At 40.4% G+C, this 22,255-nt stretch overlaps 1 long non-coding RNA gene across 1 annotated transcript; it reads right to left on the reverse strand.

Annotated features, from left to right (window-relative positions):
* Positions 1 to 14,693: 14,693 nt before the first annotated feature.
* LOC309352027 lies at positions 14,694 to 16,640 on the reverse strand. Its single transcript, XR_014161017.1, has 2 exons — positions 16,267 to 16,640; positions 14,694 to 14,907 (listed from the first exon to the last, which is right to left on the reverse strand). It is a non-coding gene; the product is annotated as an uncharacterized lncRNA (long non-coding RNA).
* Between the last annotated feature and the right edge of the window lie 5,615 nt (positions 16,641 to 22,255).

A 22,255-nucleotide genomic window follows, 5' to 3' on the forward strand; every position in this document is an offset into this window, starting at 1 on the left:
ATCTGGTAGAGATTCATTTTGGTTTCACTAATTACTTTAAAAACAGGCATCATAAGAAAGAAAGCTACTTCCAATGAATTTTTGCTAAGTCTACGTGATCTGATGTACATTTAAAATGTCTGTGGTAAGCTACTCTAGGTTGCTTCTACTCTAGTCCATTTCTCTGGAATTGCCACTCTCGTTCACTCAATTTTTATGAGGAATCCATATGATTTCACTGCCAAACTGTTGTATTCTGGTGTGTCCTATGTTGATGTTTCTGACCTGTGATTTATTAATTCATTTATTAAATAACAACTGAAGCACCAGCTTATACAATGTGAGTAGGAAAAGCAAAGTTGATACTTTTCAGGGATACTGTGACTATAATTTAAATTTTCCTGTTTATAATTTCAGCCATTTTATTTATTCCTGCTCAGTATTGAGCAGGATGGCAAATATGATCTAATAAGCATTACTGAAACCTGGTGGGATGAGACTCAATGGCTGGAATGTAGGAACTGAGGGGTATAACCTGTTCAAAAGTAATAGACCAAGCAGGGAGGAGTAGCAGCATTATATGTAAAGGATGTGTACACTTGTGAAGAAAGCAATGACATAAAGCAGGGAAGGCAGATTGAGAGTATATGGGTAAAAATCGTAGGAGAGAGAAACAACAGTGACCTTACTGTGGGTGTCTGCTATAGATCCCCAAGCCAGACTAAAGACTTGGATGATGCCTTCCTAGAGCAGATTACCAAACATTTTAAAAGGAGAGATATAGCAGTCATGGGAGACTTCCACTTCCCCAAAGTCCGTTGGAACTCAAACTCTGCCAAGAATGTAAGGTCCCAACAAATTTCTCAGTTGCCTCGCTGACAATTTCATTTTCCAGAAGGTGGAAGAAGCAACAAGAGGATTATTTATCTTAGACCTGGTTCTCACCAACAGAGATGAACTGATCAACCAAGTGGAAGTACTGGGAACCTTGGAAGGAAGTGATCATGTTCTTTTGGGTTTCAAGATACAGAGGCAGGGGAAGACTGAGTGTAGTTGGACAAGCATTCTGGACTTAAAGAAAGCTGACTTCAAATATCCAATAGAAAGAAATATTCAATGAGAAGGGAACCCAAGATGGATGGGAGTTGTGTTATGATCTCTCCCTCTTAATTCTGCTTTTACTGGGTGGAGAACCTTTTTGGCTACATGGGCCTGATCCTTATATCGGGATTGGTGTTACAGGCCAAATTAGACAGTTGGGCAGGACCACCTGCCTATCAATCACATGGTATCATTATATCACATGATCGACAGGTGGGTTGTTCCACTTGCCATCTCTTGCATTGGCTGTTGGGTATCATGTGTGAAAGGAGTCCCTCTAGCAGCAGATCTGCAAGAATGCTTCCTACATAAGCAACAGGTATGCATTTGACATGAGTCTGCCTCTGAAGACAGACTGGAAGCTTCAACTGGTTAGAAATTGGTTACCAGACTTTGGCCTCGTGTTTATACGTCAAAGCATACATAATTCGGATTTTATATAAATTTCATTGGCTTCCTGTTTCCTTCTGGTGTCAATTCGGAGTATTGATTCTAGCTTTTAAAACCCCAAATGGCTTAGGAAAAGATATTACTTTAGGGCCCAGCTTACGTCTTGGGGAATTCAGTGAGTGTGCACAAAAAACAGGGCTGCCTTGTGGCATAAATTCATCAGGTTCTCTCTTTGTATGTGTCTCATGAAAAATTGAAGACACTTATTTTAAAAGACTTTAATGTGCAGCACCTCATTTTGTTGACAGTCTTAATGTACAACTGTTACTTTTACTATTACCGCTATGAGGTTTCTGTTTTGCTTTGCTTTAAGTGTTGCTAGATTTTTGTTATTGCTTTTAGAAATTGTTTGTTGCACTTAAAGGTAAAGGGATCCCTGACAATTAAGTCCAGTCGCGTATGACTCTGGGGTTGCAGCACTTATCTCGCCTTAAAGCCCAAGGAAGCCGGCATTTTACATTTGTATTAATTATATTATTATTTTCTCCTATTATTTTCTATACTAGTCTACGTACACTTAGTAGAAGAGTGGGGTATTAGTATGAGGAGGAGGAGGAGGAGGAGAATCTCAAGGGAAGGGAAACAGCCCAATGAAGAATCACCATACTCAGTGGCCACAGAATGTCCCCTGATTGATGTATCTGTGTAGAAACTGGAAAATCAAATAGGTGTGGAAGGATTGAATTTAGGAGCATCTATCTAAAGGTGAGAAACTTAATTCAATTTATAGCTTCTTCCTACAGAAAACCTGTTTTGCACATCTGGGATCATAGACAGAGTTGCTGAATTGTCACTTAGGCTGTTAGTCATCAGAAATAGGCTATAAAAAGAATGTATTATGATAACAAATAATTCCTGATACAGAAATGGAAGGTGAAAGGTTAAATCAACTGTAAATAACCAGGAAAATAGATGTGTTTTTCATATCTGCTCTCTAATGAGAATATAATTAAGCATAAGATATAAATTTCAGGTCTTTAAAGAAATTCAGTTCCTGAATTTTGCTGACAGTGAAATGGGGAAAATCTTTTTAATTGTGTTTTCTTTATTGCATTTTTCATTATTTCTTCATATTTCCAACTAGTTGCTTTAAATATTTACAGATTTGTTCTCAATATCTTTTGCCCTGGAAGAGCTGCATCCAAATAATGTATAGCTTTGTTTTTCATTCTGATATGGGTTTCATTATTTGAAAATTTAATTAATGTGAAGATACTGTGAGAGGTTGTCAGCTTACAGCCACAAAGTGATCCTGGGAAGTAGAATTCATTTCAGCCAAAAACCAAAACAAAGGCAGCCATATTTCATACATTATCGTGTATCTTGTAGAAGTACTAATGATACAATGGAGCTGGTGAACTCGGGAAGAAGTAAACAAAAGATTATGAGTATAATTTCAAAGAATAACAGCTACTTCAGGAACATTTTCTTCAGTGTTATCATCTGAGGAAATAAATCACCCCCTCCAATAGTGAGTTCATTACTCTCCTGATGACAGAAATGAAGGCAAATCAGGAACACAAAAAAAGAGGAAGACATCATCACTGGGGGACACCAATGTTTGCAGAAGTACAAAAACAACATTATAAACACGCAGAAAGGGGAGATGACACCCCCCCCACAAAAGCAGTCCAGTGAGAACTGAGCATGCTCATGACACCAGAAGTCACAGAGTATTGTGAATTGGCTTGCTTGAGCCTTTAATAAGTTATAATGTTCTAGTGGATTGAACCCTGAATAAAAGCATTCCTGTTAGAGGGGTAGATAGACTGTAGTAATTTGTTGCACATCTTAGTGGTATAATAATAAATGTGAAGATCACAGTGAAGTCTTGTGATTGGTGATAGAGGCACTTTATTGTTATGGTAGTGTTTGTTGTTTGCTGCTGCCCCGCAAGGGACTCACCTGCTGCTGTGGGCCTGAAGGGCCTTGCCTGCCTCCTTCCATCTGGGCAGAGAGGGCTCCATTTTTGTTATTTTAATTGCTTTTATTTTTTATCTATGCCATTTTAAATTGTGATTGATATTAATGTTGTATTCTTAGTTTTAGATTTTATGATTTATGTGGAAATTGTTTTCCATTTGGTTGTGTACTTTTTGATGTGTTTTATTTATTGCTTATGACTTTTGTTATGTTGGTAATTATGTAAATCTTGACATGTTGTAAGCCGCCTTGAACATGGCTTTAACTATGGAAAGGTGGCATACAAATATAATGATGATGATGATACGGAATGCTAAAGTGGCAATCCTGTACACACATATCTGGGAGTTAGGCCCATTGAATTCAATGAATTTTACCTCTGAGTAGATATGTGATATGAATGCTTGAGTCTACATTATTTATTCTGCTTACCATTAGTGTGACATTTCAGGTCACCATTTCTTACTACACTGTTCCATTAACCAGAGCATCCTCAGTCGAAAAGTTTAAAAAAGCAATTGTTCCACACAGTGCACTTTAGTGTTTTTCATTCAACTCTAATGCACTTGGTATGTAAATAAGGAGCTGTGATTTGTTAATGACTAGAGGAGATAAAAATACCTGATGAAGGGGCGTTGTGATAACTATTTTGCATGCATTATAGTGCAAATGTTAAGCAAGAGGTGCCAAAATAAAGTTTCTTTAGATATAGTGGTTTCACTAAGGTACCGCAGATCGCAAGATAGATTGTTACAGGGCACGTGGTAACCCTTTGCTCTTTCTGCTCCCATGGCTCACACTATAAGGAAGAATTGTAGCCATTTCATTCTTCATTTGTTTGAAATGTTTCATATCCTGCCTTTCAGTATACAGTTTCAAGGTAACTAACAACAAATTAACTGATATGGTAATTAGTTTGACTTCACCCCAAAGGCGCACCGCACTCTTCCATTGTCTCCCAAGACAGCAATGCCAGCAATGGTAATTAATTAATTAAATTCTGAACAAGGATCCGTAAGAAAGGATTGGTAGTAAAGCAGCATTAAAGCAATGATATGGCAGTCCCATAGGATAGCAGTAAAAAGCAAGGAAAAAGTATACCATCCATTGAAAACTTGGGAGAATAGAATTTCCTTACCCTGATGCCTCAAAGTTAATACGATGTGAATGTCCCTGCAGATGGTATTTCCCAGCTGAGGAACCATCAAAGAGAAGGCCCCATCACTAGTCACCATCCACCTCTGAAGATGGGAACACCTGCAGCAGGAATTCTGAAGATACATCAAGTGATCTTTCTCAAAACCGTATCCCAAACCAGATAGGGCCTTTGCTTTGTTACTTCAGAATAAATCCAGCTGTACTTAATAGTATCTACTGCTGAGTAAACCTGTGCACAAATTAGAGCTACATGCTACTTTTTGTATACATCTACTTCCTCTTTGCACACTTGATTCCTTGCTTTTATATACAGCAGATACCCAATTTGAACTTTGACCACATACATAGAGGCATTCCTCAGTGGCCTCCATGTGGCCACTATAATGTTTGAAGCTACCTTTTCTATCTCTTGTTGTCTAGTGTCATATGAAATGGACATGATGCACTGAGCACATCTTTCCTACCTGTTTACTGGCATCTCTTGTTGTCTTTAAGCTCTGGGTCCTACCAAGGGTGAAACGTCCAAAGACAGGCAATTTCACAATAAATAGTGAAGACTCCTGTCAAACATTCAGGGATCCACTAAATATCATTGTCCTGAGGCCTCTAGTAATTTTAATTGGATCTGGACTGTAAGTATTAAACAGCAAATTGAAAAAACCCACACTAGTAGCAGCACTAAAAGAAAGCTTGTAATGAGCAGGCATACTTTTCACCAACATCATGTCTTAAAAATATTCATTGACTGTTGCCTACAAGAACTTGCCAATCAGATAATAGGATTTTGACTTTAAAAATCATTATGAAACTGTTGTGTGAGCTTTTCTTTTGGGGGGCGTGGAGAGAAAGATACAATTTTAAAGCAAATAAATTAGAAAGCTCAATTTGAAAGACATTTCTAAAATACAACTGGCATTCTGAAAGCTCCAAAGGTTATGGATGTTTTGTCCCAGAATTTGATAACAGCACAACAGAAATGCAATATTAAAAAATAGGAAAGCCGTTTCCATTATTGGCTTCTGCTTAAGAGAATTTCATTACATGAACATTATAAAATCAATCTGAGAATAAATATTAAATGCTGATGTTCAACAAATATTAATGCAAGTTGGAAGCAGTTAACCAGTCTAGGAAATTAAAACAAACCTCAGGTGCAGAGTTACAAGCAGCAATAAAAGCCTCAGGGCAAATTTGATATGGGAGATTGCACAAAGGGTCTCTCTCCCCCCACTTCTCATAACATCTAGAACTCATTCATCTGATGAAAGAGATCGGCAATAGAAAAGGGAGTATTTGATGTGTAATACCACACATCAAAATGTGATGATGGCTGCTAGATTAGATGACTTTAAACAAGGATTTGACATAGTCCTAGACATAAATTTGGCATCAGCTACTAACCATGACAGTTAAATGGGTAATCTCCAAGTCCACAAGCATTATACCACTTGGTATCAGGTGACAATTAAGCAGCTGAGCTCCCTGAAGCATCTATCTGCCTGACTACCATTTGGAAACAGGATGCAGGATGGGTGTGATCTTGCATTGATTCAGTATGACAATTATAATGTTTTTAGGTGTTCAATACAGACTTTGAGGCTTCTCTCCTAAACCCACTGACTAGGCAGTAATCCCCAGTGAACTTAATGAACTGACAAGGCAGTAATCCCCAGTGAACTTAATGAAACTTACTTCTGAGTAAACATGTGTATGATTGTGCTGTTAATATTTATATTGTTCAGAAGGACTGAAAGCATAGGCCTCAGTGTAGAACTTAGATCTTGAATTGAAATATCTTTCATAAAATGGCAAAACAGAGCAAATGCATCCTTAAGTCTGCATCCTTAAGTCTGAGGGTTCCTCAGTTTATTCAGCATTCATCCTGATTTGCACAAAGCTTACATGGCAATTATACAGTGTCTGCTCTTTACTGAGCATTTGTTCTGATTTGTTTGCAGAAAGGCTCTATGATGATGAGCATTCAACTAAGCTGTTCTGGTGCAAGAAACCCACTGTTTAAAATGATGTATTTTTGCGGTAAGGAAAGTGATGGGCAAATGCATTTTGGTGCATTATCCCATCACTTTCTTAACTGCAAAAAGTACATTTTTAAAAAATGGATTTGTTGTACAGAGCCAAAATTTCATGCCTAAAATTTTATGCCTAAATTTCTAGTATGTCCCACAAAATACTGACTGTTCAGAGCTGACCAGAACCAAATCAGATAGCTGCATTGAAGAAAAGGGGATTGCGAGACTTCCAGGTTAGCGCCTCCGGCAATGGTGGAATTCCTCTGATCGGGAGGAATTTGCTCCGTGGAATTCAGGGTCTGGCTGCCACAGCGAAGGCGGAGACCCACTAAAAATCGCAGGCGGGAGAAGCCTGTGAACGTGGGATTTGGCTGGCACATTTTGCGCCTACCCTACTCGCGGGGAGACCCGGTTTCGGGGATCCGGAGCGATGTGGGGTGAGCGGCGCGGTGCTTCGAATTGACTGCTTCTTTCACGGAGTGAAGTGGTTGAATGAAAAATTAAGATCAGACTTGATAAGAACCTTCTCCTTTATAATTTGCATGTTTTAAAAGACTGACATCTGAACATTACTTTTCCTTTTAAGAAATGTATGGAGATTTTAAAAATAGAGCCTTTTAACCGGAAATGTATTAGGAGTAGTTACACTTTTTTTTAACAGCAGATTTATAAAAGAAGCACCATCTCTCTAGCCTGCGCAGTCAACTCTAAAGCAACTGGTAGCACCACATGCCTGAATGGACATTAGCCTTAGGGTGAATCAGACCTTTGGTTTATCTTCGTTGGTACTGTGTATTTTGATGAGCAATGTCGCTCCAAGTCTTAAGCAGGTTATGGTCTTTCCCAACTCTTTCCACCTGATTAATGTTTATTTACTAGAGACAACGGGTATTAAACTTTTTATCATCTGCTTGCAAAACATATGCTGTGCTACTGAGCTGTGACTCTCCATCCCCCTGGGACATTTCCTTTGTCCTAGAAGGCTGTGCCCCTAACCCCAGATGGGTAGGGGATAATTGTAGAAATTAAGTGGCAAGGAAAATTTCAGAGGCTGTAATTTCATTACTGTAATTTGTATGAAATACTGATTGGATTGGGCTGTTTCTCCTTTAACCTGTCAAGAGATGAACAATGTTACTGACATAAGCCACAATGAACTTCCATTTTTGCAAGCCCCTGTACTGTGTGGTACTTTTAGATGAATTGTATCCTAGCCTTCAAGGAAAAATGCTTCTCACCTTCCATGGCACTGATGGCCACACATCCATAAGGCCAATAAGGACCCCTGGACAGTTAATTCCAGTCAAAGGAGACTATGGGGTTGCAGCGCTCATCTCACTTTCAGGCTGAGGGAGCTGGTGTTTGTTCACAGACAGCTTTCCAGGTCATGTGGCCAGCATGACTAAACTGCTTCTGGTGCAAAGGAACACCGTGATGAACCCAGAGCACACGGAAACGTCATTTACCTTCCTGCCACAGTGGTACCTATTTATCTACGTGCACTGGTGTGCTTTCGAACTACTAGGTAGGCAGAAGCTGGGACAGAGCAACAGGAGCTTACCTCGTTGTGCAGATTCAAACCTTCTGATTGGCAAGCCAAAGAGGCTCAGTGGTTTAGACCACAGCACCACCCGCATCCCTTATAAGGCCAGTAAGGTAAATGGAAATTATGAAACAATCCTGTGTGTTTTCTTGGAACTGTGTTTATTTCCATGTATATAGAATTGTAGCCCTAGTCACTAGATTGATACATCCTGTGGAATTTGATATCCCAGGGTTATGTGAGAATATACCTTAAGAGAGTGAGTACTATGGAATGGAGAGGATGATTATATATTTTACTTGGCCAGCAGCATTTGCTGAAGACAGTTTTCAGTAGAGATGAAGTTGTCTTTGAGGCAATAGTCATATTATAGAGGGAAAGGCCAGGAGCTCTTAATGAAATCTACAAGTCTCAATCCTTGAAGTCATTAACTCAAATTAAAGCCAAATCATGCCTACCCAAGAAGACTTCCAAAAACAACATTCAGATTTGCATCTAATCATCAGACCATCACAAAATAGCTCAGAAGGTAGAGCATGAAACTCTTAATCTCAGGGTCATAGGTGTGAGCTGCATATTGGGTGAAAGGTTCTTGCATTGCAGGGCGCTGGTCTAGATGATCCTTGTGGTCCGTTCCAACACTATGATTCTCTGTTATTGTGGACTTGGTGCTGGTGAGTGTATGTCTGTGTGGTCTATATGTACGTCTGTGCACTATATATCTGTAGTGTGCATACATATGTATGTACGCATACATTGCCTATGCCCAGTTCTGACATGTGACCCATTCAAGGGTGGCTGACAGTCAACACGGTCCACTGGCCAAAAAAATGGTTTTTTTTAAAAAAAATATTTTTGTCCTGCCCCTTCCCCCAAAGGAGCCCGGGGTTGCAAAAGGTTTGCTACCCTGTCGTTGAGCCTCATCTATTTAATTTTGCTGTCTCCTCTCAAACTCCATTTTGAGATTGGAACTAAATTCAAACTATGCCTTCAACATCAAGCTAGCGTCCTATCCTCCAGCTTTGTTTAGTGTACAACTTGATAAAGGATTCTGGATTGTGTATTCTCTCTTAAACAAGGGAATGCAGTGAATAGACCTGAAAAACTTGCTCACAATTTTGTGGTTTTGCTTGGTATTAATAGAGGCTTGGCTTTCTGTGAATTTTTGTTCCCTTGCCCCCAGTCCAACAATCTTTTAACCACTTCACCAACTTGCAGGCAGCAAGTGATCCTATGGAAATTTCCCAGTCATTAAGTGGTGGACCTTCCTCCTACCCAGCACGGGATGTACACAATGCATGCAAATTGCTTAAAATGTTTACAACGCTTCAAAAAGCGGATTGTTTTACTTGCATAGTTATCACTGCTATTATGTAGAAAAGGTAAAGGGTAAAGGGACCCCTGACCGTCAGGTCCAGTCACGGACGACTCTGGAGTTGCGGCACTCATCTCGCTTTATTGATCGAGGGAGCCGGCGTACAGCTTCCAGGTCATGTGGTCAGCATGACTAAGCCGCTTCTGGTGAACCAGGGCAGTGCATGGAAAGGCTGTTTACCTTCCTGCCGGAGTGGTACCTATTTATCTACTTGCACTTTGATGTGCTTTCGAACTCCTAGGTTGGCAGGAGCAGGGACCGAACAACGGGAGCTCATCCCGTTGCAGGGATTCGAACCACCAACCTTCTGATTGTCAAGCCCTAGGCTCAGTGGTTTAGACCATAGCGCCACCCGTGTCCCTTTTCTTTTTTGGCAGAAAATGATGCTGCTGCTTTCTGGAAAAGGGTATCTTGAACCCAGTTGCTATTTGATCTGCACTACTAACCTATTTATTTTCAGGTTATGGCATCGGTTCTTGTTTTAATATCCCCAGCTGGTTTGAGACATAGGTACTTAAAGGACCACCTCTCCTTATATTTTCTTTTCCAAGCATTTTGTTCAACTTCCAAGCCTCTGATTTGGATTCATTTGAAAGTTGATGTAAGGATATGCGGTAGGCAGGCCCACCAAGCCACAACACTACATATGCTTTTTGATTCTACTTTAAAACCAGAATGAGCATAATACATTTTGTTTCCTGGGCAGAGCAGCTAATGGGATTCCCCATCCCATGTTGAGAAGCACAACATGGTCAAATTATTTTGGCACCTGAGGCAGAAAATCCCACAACTATAACTACTTCTCCTGCTCCCTAGTAATCCAGTAATAATAAATTAAATAACTAACAATTGTTGCCTTTTCATCCAAAACTAGCTGCCTCAGGTACACACCTCACTCTCTCTAATGGAAGGGTACAAGGAGTAGTGGGGTATCAGAGTTGTCTTTGGCATGAGTCCTCATCTTTTTGCATCTTCTGTTTTGTTTGTTTTTATGCTATGATTATGTTGGTGCTTTTATGTTGCCGTTTGTTTATTTATTTAACAAAAATATATACTACTTGATTATGCTAACAAACCTTTAAGCAGTTTACAATATATTAAAATTCTCAATAAAAACAGGGATCTAAAAGCATTCAAAAGATGATGAAAACCAACAAATTGATGCTAGCTAAAAAGAGATAAAACACTTGTAACTTCCTTACTGTTCTTATTTGTTGTAATCATGTTTTTATTGCTCAAGCATAATTTTTATTTTGTAAGCTGCTCTGGTTGCTTCTGAATAAGAGAGATTGGACACACACAAAATAAGCAATTACTATGAGGTATAAATGTGCTCTTAAAATACTGTTTTCTTGTAATTTAATCTTGATTGTATCAAAGTGTGGGCCTTTACACTTCACTGAGAATCTTTCCCCATTTCAGAGAAAACTCTTCTACCCACCCACCCAAATTTGAAATGGTATTCCAGTTCCTTCATCATCGATAGTCAATGTGATCATTTTGACATCTGAAATGTGCCTTGTGATCTTAGCTGTGCAGAGCAATTGAGATATCCATCAGTGGCAGTTCCTGCTGAAGCAATCCCGCAGGGTATGCATATGCCAGAGATCAATGCAAGCACTTGATAAAAGGCTATTACAAATATGACTGAATATGCATATATATATGAAAAGCAGAAAAATATGTTCGTCTCATCCTAGTACTTTCGGAAAGATGAAAATGTAAAGGGTTGTGTAAAAAATGGTCCCTAAAAGTTTAGAAAATTGTCACTTGTTGCCTTAGCTGAGTTGAAAGGCAGTTTTCAATCAGCAAAAAAACCTTTTTTCTGCCTTGAGATAGTGAGAGCCTGAGGCAAGTAGGGAAAATTGAAGCTACATGAGCTTCCTCTGTCAGAGATGCAGCTGAAAGAGATACACTAAGAATATGCTAAAACTGTAAGATGATAGATTTGATTGGATCAGCTTGTCCTGGTACAGAGGAGTATACTAGCTTTCAAATTACATGCTCAGACCAATCATGTGGAAAGTCTCTTGTTTACCTCTCTTGAACCATTTGTAGTGGATGCATGAATGAAAGCTAAAGCTCCAGAGGCTATCTCTGACCTCCTAACAAGAACAGTTAGTTACAACTTTAGCAGAATTACTGAAGTCCTTCCAGCTCTTTCACTCATATTTTATGCATGGCTATTTTCTTGAATTTCTAATTTCTGTTTCAGAATGCATCGATGATTTAGTTCGCTCATAGGATATAGATTAGAATGCCTTTTAAAAAGCATTCATCTCAATATTGAGATGTTTATGTATCCTTGATGATATTCCAGAAGATGGGGCAGATTTTCAAGATCCCCTCTATTTAGTGAGGGACCTTGATGCCATGTGTCCTACTTTACAGAGGACAGCCCTTCAGAAGTACTCCCAAGCTGCGTGCTCCTTCAGGTGGAGTGTGCTCCTTCAGGGCATTGTAAACCTGCGAGAGGTAAAACTACAGTGCCTAGAATTCTTTGAAGGGAAAGCACTATACGCTAGTAACACTCAATCCAGTGAGCAAGTGCTGTGGGTAGGATTTCCAGCACTCAAACATGCGAATAAATGTCTAGTGCACACACCATACTGTCATGCCTGGCTATAAATAAAAACCAGGCAACCAGAAATGTAACGAGGCTGAACAAAGTAAACTAAAATAAGCTAAAGGATACCATTCAATTGCCCAGTTTTTCAAAAGAGGACAAGGACTTTTCTTTTTCATGATTTAGCAAGGGAAAAAGCCAGAAACGCTAAGCCTTACTGTTAATTGGTCTATTTATATAATGTTTGCAGCCACGTTGGACCATTATAATAATAAAAAAAAATAGAAGCAAACATTTATTGGGATTAAGAAAATGTTACAAAACAGTCAACAATCATTTTAGGTGTCTCTTTCAGGCTGTATGTTATATTAAACAAAAATAGCCAAGTGAGCATAATGACTTATATAACAATCATGCACTGTTTGAGAAGGCACCAAATTAAACAATGTGTGGGCTTATACATGGTGATCGTGTTAAGATATTAGGGCATGTGAGCATGCACAGGCAACTGAGCATGGTATAATATGCACAGTGACTCATATACTGTAACAATCTTATGCTTTTTTTAGCAGTGCCCCAAATTTACATTAAATGTAGACTAATATGTAGTGACCATTTTCAGATATCAGGGCATGTGGTACTGCACATCTTTGTGCATGTGATGGAGCAAAGTATAATGCATTGTCTGAAGACCACTGTGTATGAGTCACTTTGTGTTATGCTATGCTTTGTCAACTGCACATGCACACACACCCTGCAATATCTGCAAATGATCACCATATTTGGTGTGATTTTGGTGCTTTTGTGAAAAAGTACACGATTATTATATGACACACGAAGTATTATATTATGCTCAAATATTAAAATGGCCTTGCGTGCACACACGTGTGCAACAGCACATGCCTCAAATAGCATACTTCCACATGATTGCTACATATTAGTCCACATTTGATGTAAACTTGGTGCCTTTGTTGCTTGTCTGCAAAAACTACATAATCTTTGTGAAAAGTTGTACTGTGCTACCACAGTTATATAGTGGTACCTTGGTTTACAACTATAATCCGTTCCGGAGGTCCTCATAAACCAAAACAGATCGTAACCCAAGGCGCGCTTTTGCCAATGGGGCCTCCCCCTCCCAAAAAAGGGTCGTAATCCCCCCCAAAATTGTTCGTGAACCAAAAAAATTGTTCATAATAAAAAAGGGGGTTGTAATAAAAAATAAAAAAGTTCGCAAACCGGGACACGCACTTCCAGGTTTGAATTGGTCGTAATCCAAAATGGTTGTAAACTCGCGTAGGCTGTTCACAAACCAAGGTACCACTGTATTAATGTTGAAAATGCTGCTGTAACTTATCTCCATATTATTTCCTTAGAATCATATAATCTTAGATTTGGAAGGAACCCCAAGGGCCATCTAGTCCAACCGCCTGCAATGCAGGAACCTCAGCTAAAGCATCCATGACAGGTGGCCATCCAACCTCTGTTTAAAAACCTCCAAGGGAGGAGAGTCCATCAGAAAAGATAGATTATCTAGTAAAGGAAATGTTCCTTTAAAAAAACCCCCTCAAAATACTTTCCAGATTGTAGCATAATCTTTGCACCAACTTAATTAATAAAGCATTTTCTGAAATTTGCCTGTAGTCTAAGAATGCTGAAATACCACAAAGGGAGTCAGGTCTCTTCATCTCCAGTGCACAGATGCAGGTGCGAGGAATCTTTGAGCTTTGTTGCTGAACTGCAATTTCCATCAGCCCCAGCAAGCGTTGCCAAAAACATCTGGAGGGCCAAAGGCCCCCTCCCATGGCATTGTTAGTTGGTTGACATCTGCTTGTCTCAGGAGACAATGGAGGAGTGTGCCTTTGGGGGTGAAAAACTGTCGGGGAGTTACAGCATCTGCTGTGGCTGTAGAGACCAATATGGGAGAGACATGTTTTGTTACAGCTGGGGCAGATGAAGGCACCATGCGTTTCTTCTTTCTGTGCTCCTCCCCCCATGTTGTGTCCCCAGACCAGAGATACTGCCCCTCCTGATAACATGACATAGTCAATCCCAATAGTAGATCCCAAAGGGCATTTTTCACCTGTGTGTAATTTTAATAATTATTATTGTAATTTTTTATTCAATTTCTTCATCACCCTTCACCACAACATCCTAGGGCAGTTCACAATATTAAAACCAATTTAAAATAAATACAGTTAAAAGGATAGGGCGGTTATAGGGTATGTATGTATTGTGAATATACATGCAAATATATTGTACAGTACCTGGCTATAAATACAAATCAGGCTGTCAGAAATGAAGCAGGGGGAGCTTAAAACAATGGGATTTAAATAAGCAATAGGCCACCAACCAGCCGTCGAATTGTTTTAAAATAGACAAGGCCTTTTGGTAGTGGGGAATTATGCCTGGGCTCTGGCTCGTTGCTTGATAAAAATAATCATCAGAACACAGACCTGGACTCCACTGAGTTTCTGACCTCTATGAACCTCTTTCTCATCTAGCACTTTAGACTGCAACCCTGTGCAGTGAGGGCCCCTAGAAGAGGGATCAGTCATGATTAATCTGACACTTTATTAATAGATGTTTTAATCATGTCCTTGAAGTGTTTTCCCCAAAAAGAAAAAAAAGATACATAGCCAAAGAACAAAACAGATTACTCAAATATTTCATACATTTACACTCACAGTTGCGGTGTTTACTCAAAAGGAAGCATGCTGTGTCCAGCGAGGTTTGCATTTACCTGGGACTGCAGTTTCAGAGATTTTCATGCTGGCCGGAGGAACTGTTAAAAAAACAAACAAACAAACATTTAAGCTAACAAAAATGTAACCGCTTTCCTATTTTCCAAAAAATATTTTTTGTTACTTTGAATCCAGTTTTGGGGTTAGACTAAATGTGATGCTGTAAAGGGCAGAACAAACATTTAAGCTAGCAAAAATGTACCGGTAACTGCTTTCCTATTTTCCAAAAATATTTTTTGTTACTTCGAATCCAGTTTTGGGGTTAGCCTAAATGTGACGCTGTAAAAGGCAGCTCAGTTTCCGTATTTATTTATTTAAATATACTAATCTGCTTCCATCAGTTTTGTTTCTTACATTTAGTCAGCAGCTGTGGGGCTATGTGCTCTTCTGGGCACATTGCACAATAGACAGCGGAACCTCAGAGCATATGAAAATTTCATTATGTGCAATCCTTCAGAGCAGATATTTAAAGGAAGGTCTTGCAAAGTCGTCTTCTGCTTTCATGTCTATGCTTCCCTCTTAGCAATACTCCCTTAAGGAAATGTGCTATTATTGACGGAAAGCCGAGTGGCTGACAAGACAAAAAACAAAAGCTGAACAGTGTTCATGCAGGAATTGCAAATTCACGCAAGAACACATGCAAAGCAGGGGTTTTTCTTCTTTTTTCTTTTCACAAGACGACCTGCGATGGTGTGCAAATCTGTGGCTCTAAATCCCAATGTTCACATTAGTACTGTCGGAGTTTGCATTTTCCCCTCCCCTCAAGTTAGCCACAAAGCATATTGTTGGAACCAAGGTTGGAGGTTCCTTTGGGAAGGAGGGGAGAGCCACATATGCCATGATTTCAACGACCTTGGGAGGAAGGTGGGGTATCATGTATAATAAAGAATACACCAAACAATGAATGATCTGCCCATCAACTCCACGCACTCAAATTGGGTACCTCAGTTGGTTAGGGCATGGTATGCTGATAATGCCAAAGTTTGACCAAAGCCAAAGCGCATGTGGGACAAATGCGCATTCCTGCATTGCTCGTAGTGTTTCCCAACCTTGTGCCTCCAGCTGTTTTTGAACTACAACTCCCATCATCCCTGACTAGCAAGACCAGTGGCAAGGGATGATGGGAATTGTAGTCTAAAAACAGCTGGAGGCACAAGGTTGGGAAACACTCCAACTCTACAATTCTGTGAGGATACAGAATGGAGTACCAGGCTCGAGAGTGTGTTTTTTTGTGTTTTTCTCTCAGGCGCTTGCCTTAGGCCTGAAGTGACTTATGGGGCTAATGAGGCAGAATGAGGGCCAGGCTGAAGGGACTCTCCCCCTTTCTCCAACAAGGACTGACTGCTCCGAATAATGACAATTTTGAGGTGAGGTTCCCCAGTGACAAAGCTTCTTCTCACCTGCCAGGCCCACCCAGCGCCATCATTTAATATCCCTTCGGCACCAGGTGAGGTAGAGGGGAAGTATTTCTTTCCCCCATTTGATGGGTGGCGATATTTTTGCTATGTTGGTGTTTTCTTTTATTGGGGGGGGGGGTGTCTGTTTGGCGGGGTTACCGCACGGCTTTTATTGTGAGGTATTTTGTTTCTCATTTTCTCCGTTATGTTTCCCTGGATGGTTCTTTGCTCTTAAAAAGGCCCCTTGCACTGGACGGATAATTTTATTTACTAAATTTCCATAGCATATTGTTCTCGCCAGGAGAGAGAATCCTTTTCCCGCGCTTTAAAATAACGGCATTTTCTGAGAGAGAGAGCGCGCGCGCGCAGTTGGGCAAACGAGGGTGACGCGCTAAACGAATTTTAATTTTTTTTTTGCGGGGGGGGGGTTGTTGGAGGGAAAAGATCCGCCAACCACGTGACGGGCGCTGGCGGGAGAAAACCGTTGGCGTCGAACGCGGCCTCGTGACGTCACAAGAGCCCCGCGTGCCTCCTAGGCGTTCGCCCGGCGCCGCACATGCGCGCGCATCCTCCTCCTCCTCCTCCTCCTTTCGGGTCCCCCTCGCGCGCGGCGCGTGCCCCGCCCGCTGGCCTCCTCCTCGTTTGCCTCCGCCCTGTCCCCCCTCCCCTCCCCCAATTCCTTTTTTAACACTCACTTTCTCCCCACCTACCCCCCCACCCCGCTCCCCTTCGTCTGCGTGGACGGAGGGAAGGGGAGCGTCACTTTGGGGGGGCTCGGGGTGGGGTGGGGGCGTTTGCCTGGCGCCCCTCGGACCCCTGGCTGGCCCAGGGGCGGGGGGCGAATACTATGCCGCGCCAGGAGCTGCTGGAAGCACCCGAGCAAGCCAGGAGCGAGGGCAACAGGCCATGAGGAGCGACCACCATGGAAGCCAGATATCCTTCCTCGGCTGTTTTCATTCCCCAGCACCACCGGGGCAGAGTTAACGACGTTGTATATGCATACACACACAGTCCTTGTGGTGTTTGCACATACATATACATACATATACATATACATGCATATACATGCATATATACATTGCATATACATGCATATATATGTGTGTGTATATATATACACCCACCCACACCCAATTGCAGAATTGCACATGGCAGGGGGCAGTCTCACCCACTGCTAGAAAGTGCATCAGTAACTCAATAATAATACAGTGGTACCTCGGGTTACATAACGCTTCAGGTTACAGAGTCCACTAACCCAGAAATAGTACCTCAGGTTAAGAACTTTGCTTCAGGATGAGAACAGAAATCGTGCTCCGGCGGCACAGCAGCAGCAGGAGGCCCCATTAGCTAAATGGTGCTTCAGGTTAAGAACAGACCTCTGGAATGAATTAACTACTTAACCCGAGGTACCACTGTAATAATTTTTTTATTTATACCCCGCCCTTCCCGGTTCAGAAAACCGGGCTCAGGGTGGCTAACAGCAAATTTAAACCACTTAATTGAAGCAACAAAAAACAAAATACAGTATAAAACGTGAATAACAATAAATTCAGAATTCAAAAATCAATTTAGGGGAGAAATCCATCCAATAAACATTAGATGACCACCAGGGCTAGCTGGCTAAATTAGTCCTATTTGGGCCAGTGACGAGACCAAGGGAGAATTAGCTGTGGGATCCCAGAGCTGGTAATCTTCATGAAAAGGGGAGGGGGAGGGAAGGAAGGGGAATAAAAGATCAGGCTAAGTTCAAACTGAAGGCAAACCATTCCTGGGGAAATGGGATAGAGCTTTTCCCAAGTAAGGAGCATTGCACCTTGCTCAACATACCGGAAAACCCAGTGAACTGCTTTGTGGCCCCCCCCCCCACCATGAGACCACTCGTGCTCCCTGTTGGAGCAATGCTTCATTCACGGAAATACTGTTTTAAGTGGGTATCCACATATGCAGCCTGGAGCTGCTTTGCAAGGAAGCATGGGATACCTGTGTGGTGAAATTGTTAGGAAATTATGTGCTGTTGACATGTAGAATTTGCAAGCACCATTCAGGATTTCCCTGCACCAAGAAGTTTGCAATATAAAGTCTGGAAGTGGATAGATCAGTCGGGGAGTCCTTATACACTATAGTGCTAAAGTTCTCCAGAAGGAAATGCACCACCAATACAACCCCCAAAATGAATATCTGGGCACTTTGGAGGCAGTTTATCACTGTAGTACTATATGGCAGAAAGCCCTCTTGAATGCAATGGGTTGTACTTTCGGAAATGTTTCTGTAGGATTGCAGCCTATACAAATCTTTGTGTGTTGAGGTTTGGAAGTATATTGGACCCTTAATATAGTCCCAGTGGAAAAAAATTACATATATCACAGGAACCTTTTAATCTTTGCTTTTACTATTATTGCACCCTATCTTGTGTGTTACTGTTAGCTCTCCATTTATTTAAATTGTATAGTTTTGCCCTACAGTTGCAGCAATTTTTTACAGTGCCTTGGATTATTCATAGATAACAAAAATAGCAGAAAAATACATCTAAAACAGTGGTTTAAATAACAAAACAATATTCTTCAATGCTCCCACTGTTCACTTTTATAATCTAAGCGACTTGGTGAAGGAACCTGTGGGTTGTATCTAAGGTGTATAGTGTATAGTGTAGACTACTAAAGTTTTACCTTTTTTTACTGAAGTTAATGATTGTGTGTTAGTCATGTCTATTAACCTCAATGGGTCTGCTATGAGTAGGACTAGCATTGGATAAAACTGTGTGTAATGGAAAGGATGGCATTGGGGATCCAGCACAATCTGGCTAAGGGAGAAAAATGATAAATGCTGAATAAAGATCGCTGATTTCCTTAACTAGCTTTCCATTTACGTGGTTTTTAAACGTTATCCATGACAAGTTTAGAAAAGGAAAGATTAATTTTGAAAGTACTTTGGAATTGCTTACTAAATTTGACATCCCCTTTGATTATGTTCATGTGAAATACATTTTTAAGGTGAGAAAACCTGTATAACTGAATAGGATTGGAAGTACTATTAATCTGCAAACTGTTACTTTAAAATAAGGTTTTAACGATGAATTACTATATGTGAAATACTGAGCAGATTAGTTTGTCACTGAGTTCAATGATATTTGGATACATTATTCTCTGTTCAGTATTGTAAAGTCTCTGTCGGGGATTGTGCCATTACTGTGTTCTGTACAGTGCTTTCTAGCACATTGTTGGAGTTACGTCATTACATATTAAACAGTACTAGCAGCAGCAGAGCGGAGTAGAAAAAAGCTTGTTGCAGAATTGACTTTTCCTCAAGCTAGCAATATTTGGTCATCAGCTTCTGGCACATTGTGGTCATGTTTTGCATTGGCCTTATACATTCAATATCTCAAAAGTCTAGCCTCTTTCATTCATATGGCATGTTATAAATGCCATAGCTTCCCTCCCCATCCCCTGCTGTGTCCCCAATTCTGAAGTTTGTAATACTGTATGGAGTTTCAATGGAACTTAATGTTTGGCCCTCATATGCAGCATTTCCCACACAATGCTTCTCTAGGACTTCCTGCTGGCCTGACAAAGATCATTCTCACAACAAGGAACAATATATTTTCATCCTCATTTTATGTAAGATGTCAAGGAAATAAACAACTATTTGATTTTTTAGAAGACATATGAAGGCAGCCCTGTTCAGGGAAGTTGATGTTTTATTGTGTTTTTAATATCCTGTTGGAAGCCCCCCAGATGGGTGGGGTATAAGTAATAAAGTATTATTATTATTATTATTATTATTATTATTATTATAGAAAGTCTCTGTTGGAGGTTCCCTTTTTCTCCTTTACGTTTTAAATTTTGTTACTTTTGACACACTTATCATAGTTACACAATTCCATATTTATCCTGTTTCAGTATCCAACAGACTGTTACAAAAGTAACTGGTGATTTAGCTAAATATATACATATATGTAACAATTATATGGCCATAATCAGTTATTTAAATACTGCTTTTAAAATATAAATATGTTTATATATCATCTGCCTATTTTGTCACTTAAATGAAACAGTTAAAATAAACTGCATATAAAAGGAAAAAACATTAACCTTAATGTTCTCAAATGTATTTCCTCTTCTTAAACCAAAACATTTTTTTTAAAAAAATATATTAAACATTTCCTCTCCAATAGTAAGGACTCTTTATTTGTTGTATGAAAAGTAACATTTCCTGTGTGAAAAATCAAAATAAGTTTGTATTCATTTTCTCTTGAGAGTTGGAAAGTTAAGATGCTTTTCAGCTGGATACATTTGTTGAAGAATTTAGTTACTGTACCTGATTTTAATTTTATGAGTGTATAGCTTTTGTACAGAATGAAGATTCTGCTGCTGCTTAATGCAGTAGCAATGCAAACCTAATTTACTGTGCAAAACAAGCTTTTTAAGTTCTCATGCAGATGTCAAAAAAGCCATTAATTACATAGGAGAGAAACATGTTTTACAAATTTGAGGCACAATCAAGCCAATATTAGGTTGATAACAATAAATATTTAAGTATATTTTTATCGGTCCCCATTGACACATATGGAATTTTCATTTAAAATGCTCAATTTTTGCTGGATCATGCCCTTACATTTTTGCTCCATATGTTATTCCCTGAAAATATTTGTGTGTTTTTTCTGTTGCATTCCCCCAGCCAATATCGAACCATCTCTTATGCAGCCTTTACCACCACCTTCATAGTCCCTTCTGCTGCTTTTCTCTTCCAGGTGCTTTTTCTTTATACCTTCTTCAGTTACAGTGTTCACCCATTGGCACAGTCCAGTCAAAGTTAAGCACCCTTAAAACACATGTGCATGTCCATAAAACAAGCTCACTGTAATAACAACTTGAAAGTGCCTAACTATAAAATCAGAAATCACTTAAAGTGCCTGCTGAAATAAAAATATATTTATTTGGCACTGAAAGTTCAGTGGGGAGGGCGCCTTTCTGATCTCAGCAGGTAGGGAGTTCCAGAAAATTGACCCACAAAATTGAATTAATATGAGCTGTGCATCCAAGCCCTGGGAATTGCTAACAGTTACTCCCCCGAAGACCTCAGTGACCGGGCAGGGCTATAAGGAAGCAAGCAGTCTGTAACTACCCCTCTGGAAGTTGTTCTAAATTAGATTTGGAAGGAGCAATCAGATAGCAAATGTGCTACAAGCAATATGAAACAACAATGGCAATTAGGAGTAAATTAAACCTAATGCATACCATCTAAAAACGAAAACAGACAGCAGCCTTTCATGCCTTGGGCAATCAAATAGAAGGGAAAGGATAGGAGCACATGGGCCTAAGATATGCCTTAAGGTGCTTAGGAGAAAATGTGTGTAGGAAGCAAATTAAATGAAATAAAATATGGGTCATTGCCCTCCAATGCTTTCGTCAAATAGGAAACACTGCCTCTTAATTTATACAGGTTTTATGGGGCTACTCTCCTCTTGGTGTGATCAAAGCACGTCATGGGAAGTGAGGGCAGATCTCACTAAGAACTGTCTGAAAGGCTACTACTTCAGTACTTCAAACTTCAATATAATATCTCTGACTTTAGTGGAAGTAGTCAAAAATATGTTGCTTAAAAACTATGACTGAAGTTTTATTTGTCAGAACCTTTATGAATTATGAGTAAGATCCAGACTTAGGCCATTTCACTTACCGTATTTTTTGCCCCATAGGACGCACTGGCTCATAGGACGCACCAAGTTTTTTGGGGGGGAAATAAAGAAAAAAAATTTATTTCCCCCCCAGGCGCTTGTGGGGCCGGCAGCGGGGAGAAGCGCTCTTCTCCCCGCCGCCCGCCTGCAGACCAGGTCCGGGGACAGCGGGAGGACGCACTGCGCCCCCCTGCTGTCCCCGGAGCTTGCGGGGCAGGCAGCGGGGAGAAGCGCTCTTCTCCCCGCTGCCCGCCTGTAGATCAGGTCCGGGGACAGCTGGAGGACGCGCTGCGCCTCCCAGCTGTCCCCGGAGCTTGC

The sequence above is a fragment of the Podarcis erhardii genome (genome assembly GCF_964252035.2).
Source record: "Podarcis erhardii genome assembly, chromosome: 10".
In the NCBI taxonomy this organism is placed as follows: domain Eukaryota; kingdom Metazoa; phylum Chordata; class Lepidosauria; order Squamata; family Lacertidae; genus Podarcis; species Podarcis erhardii.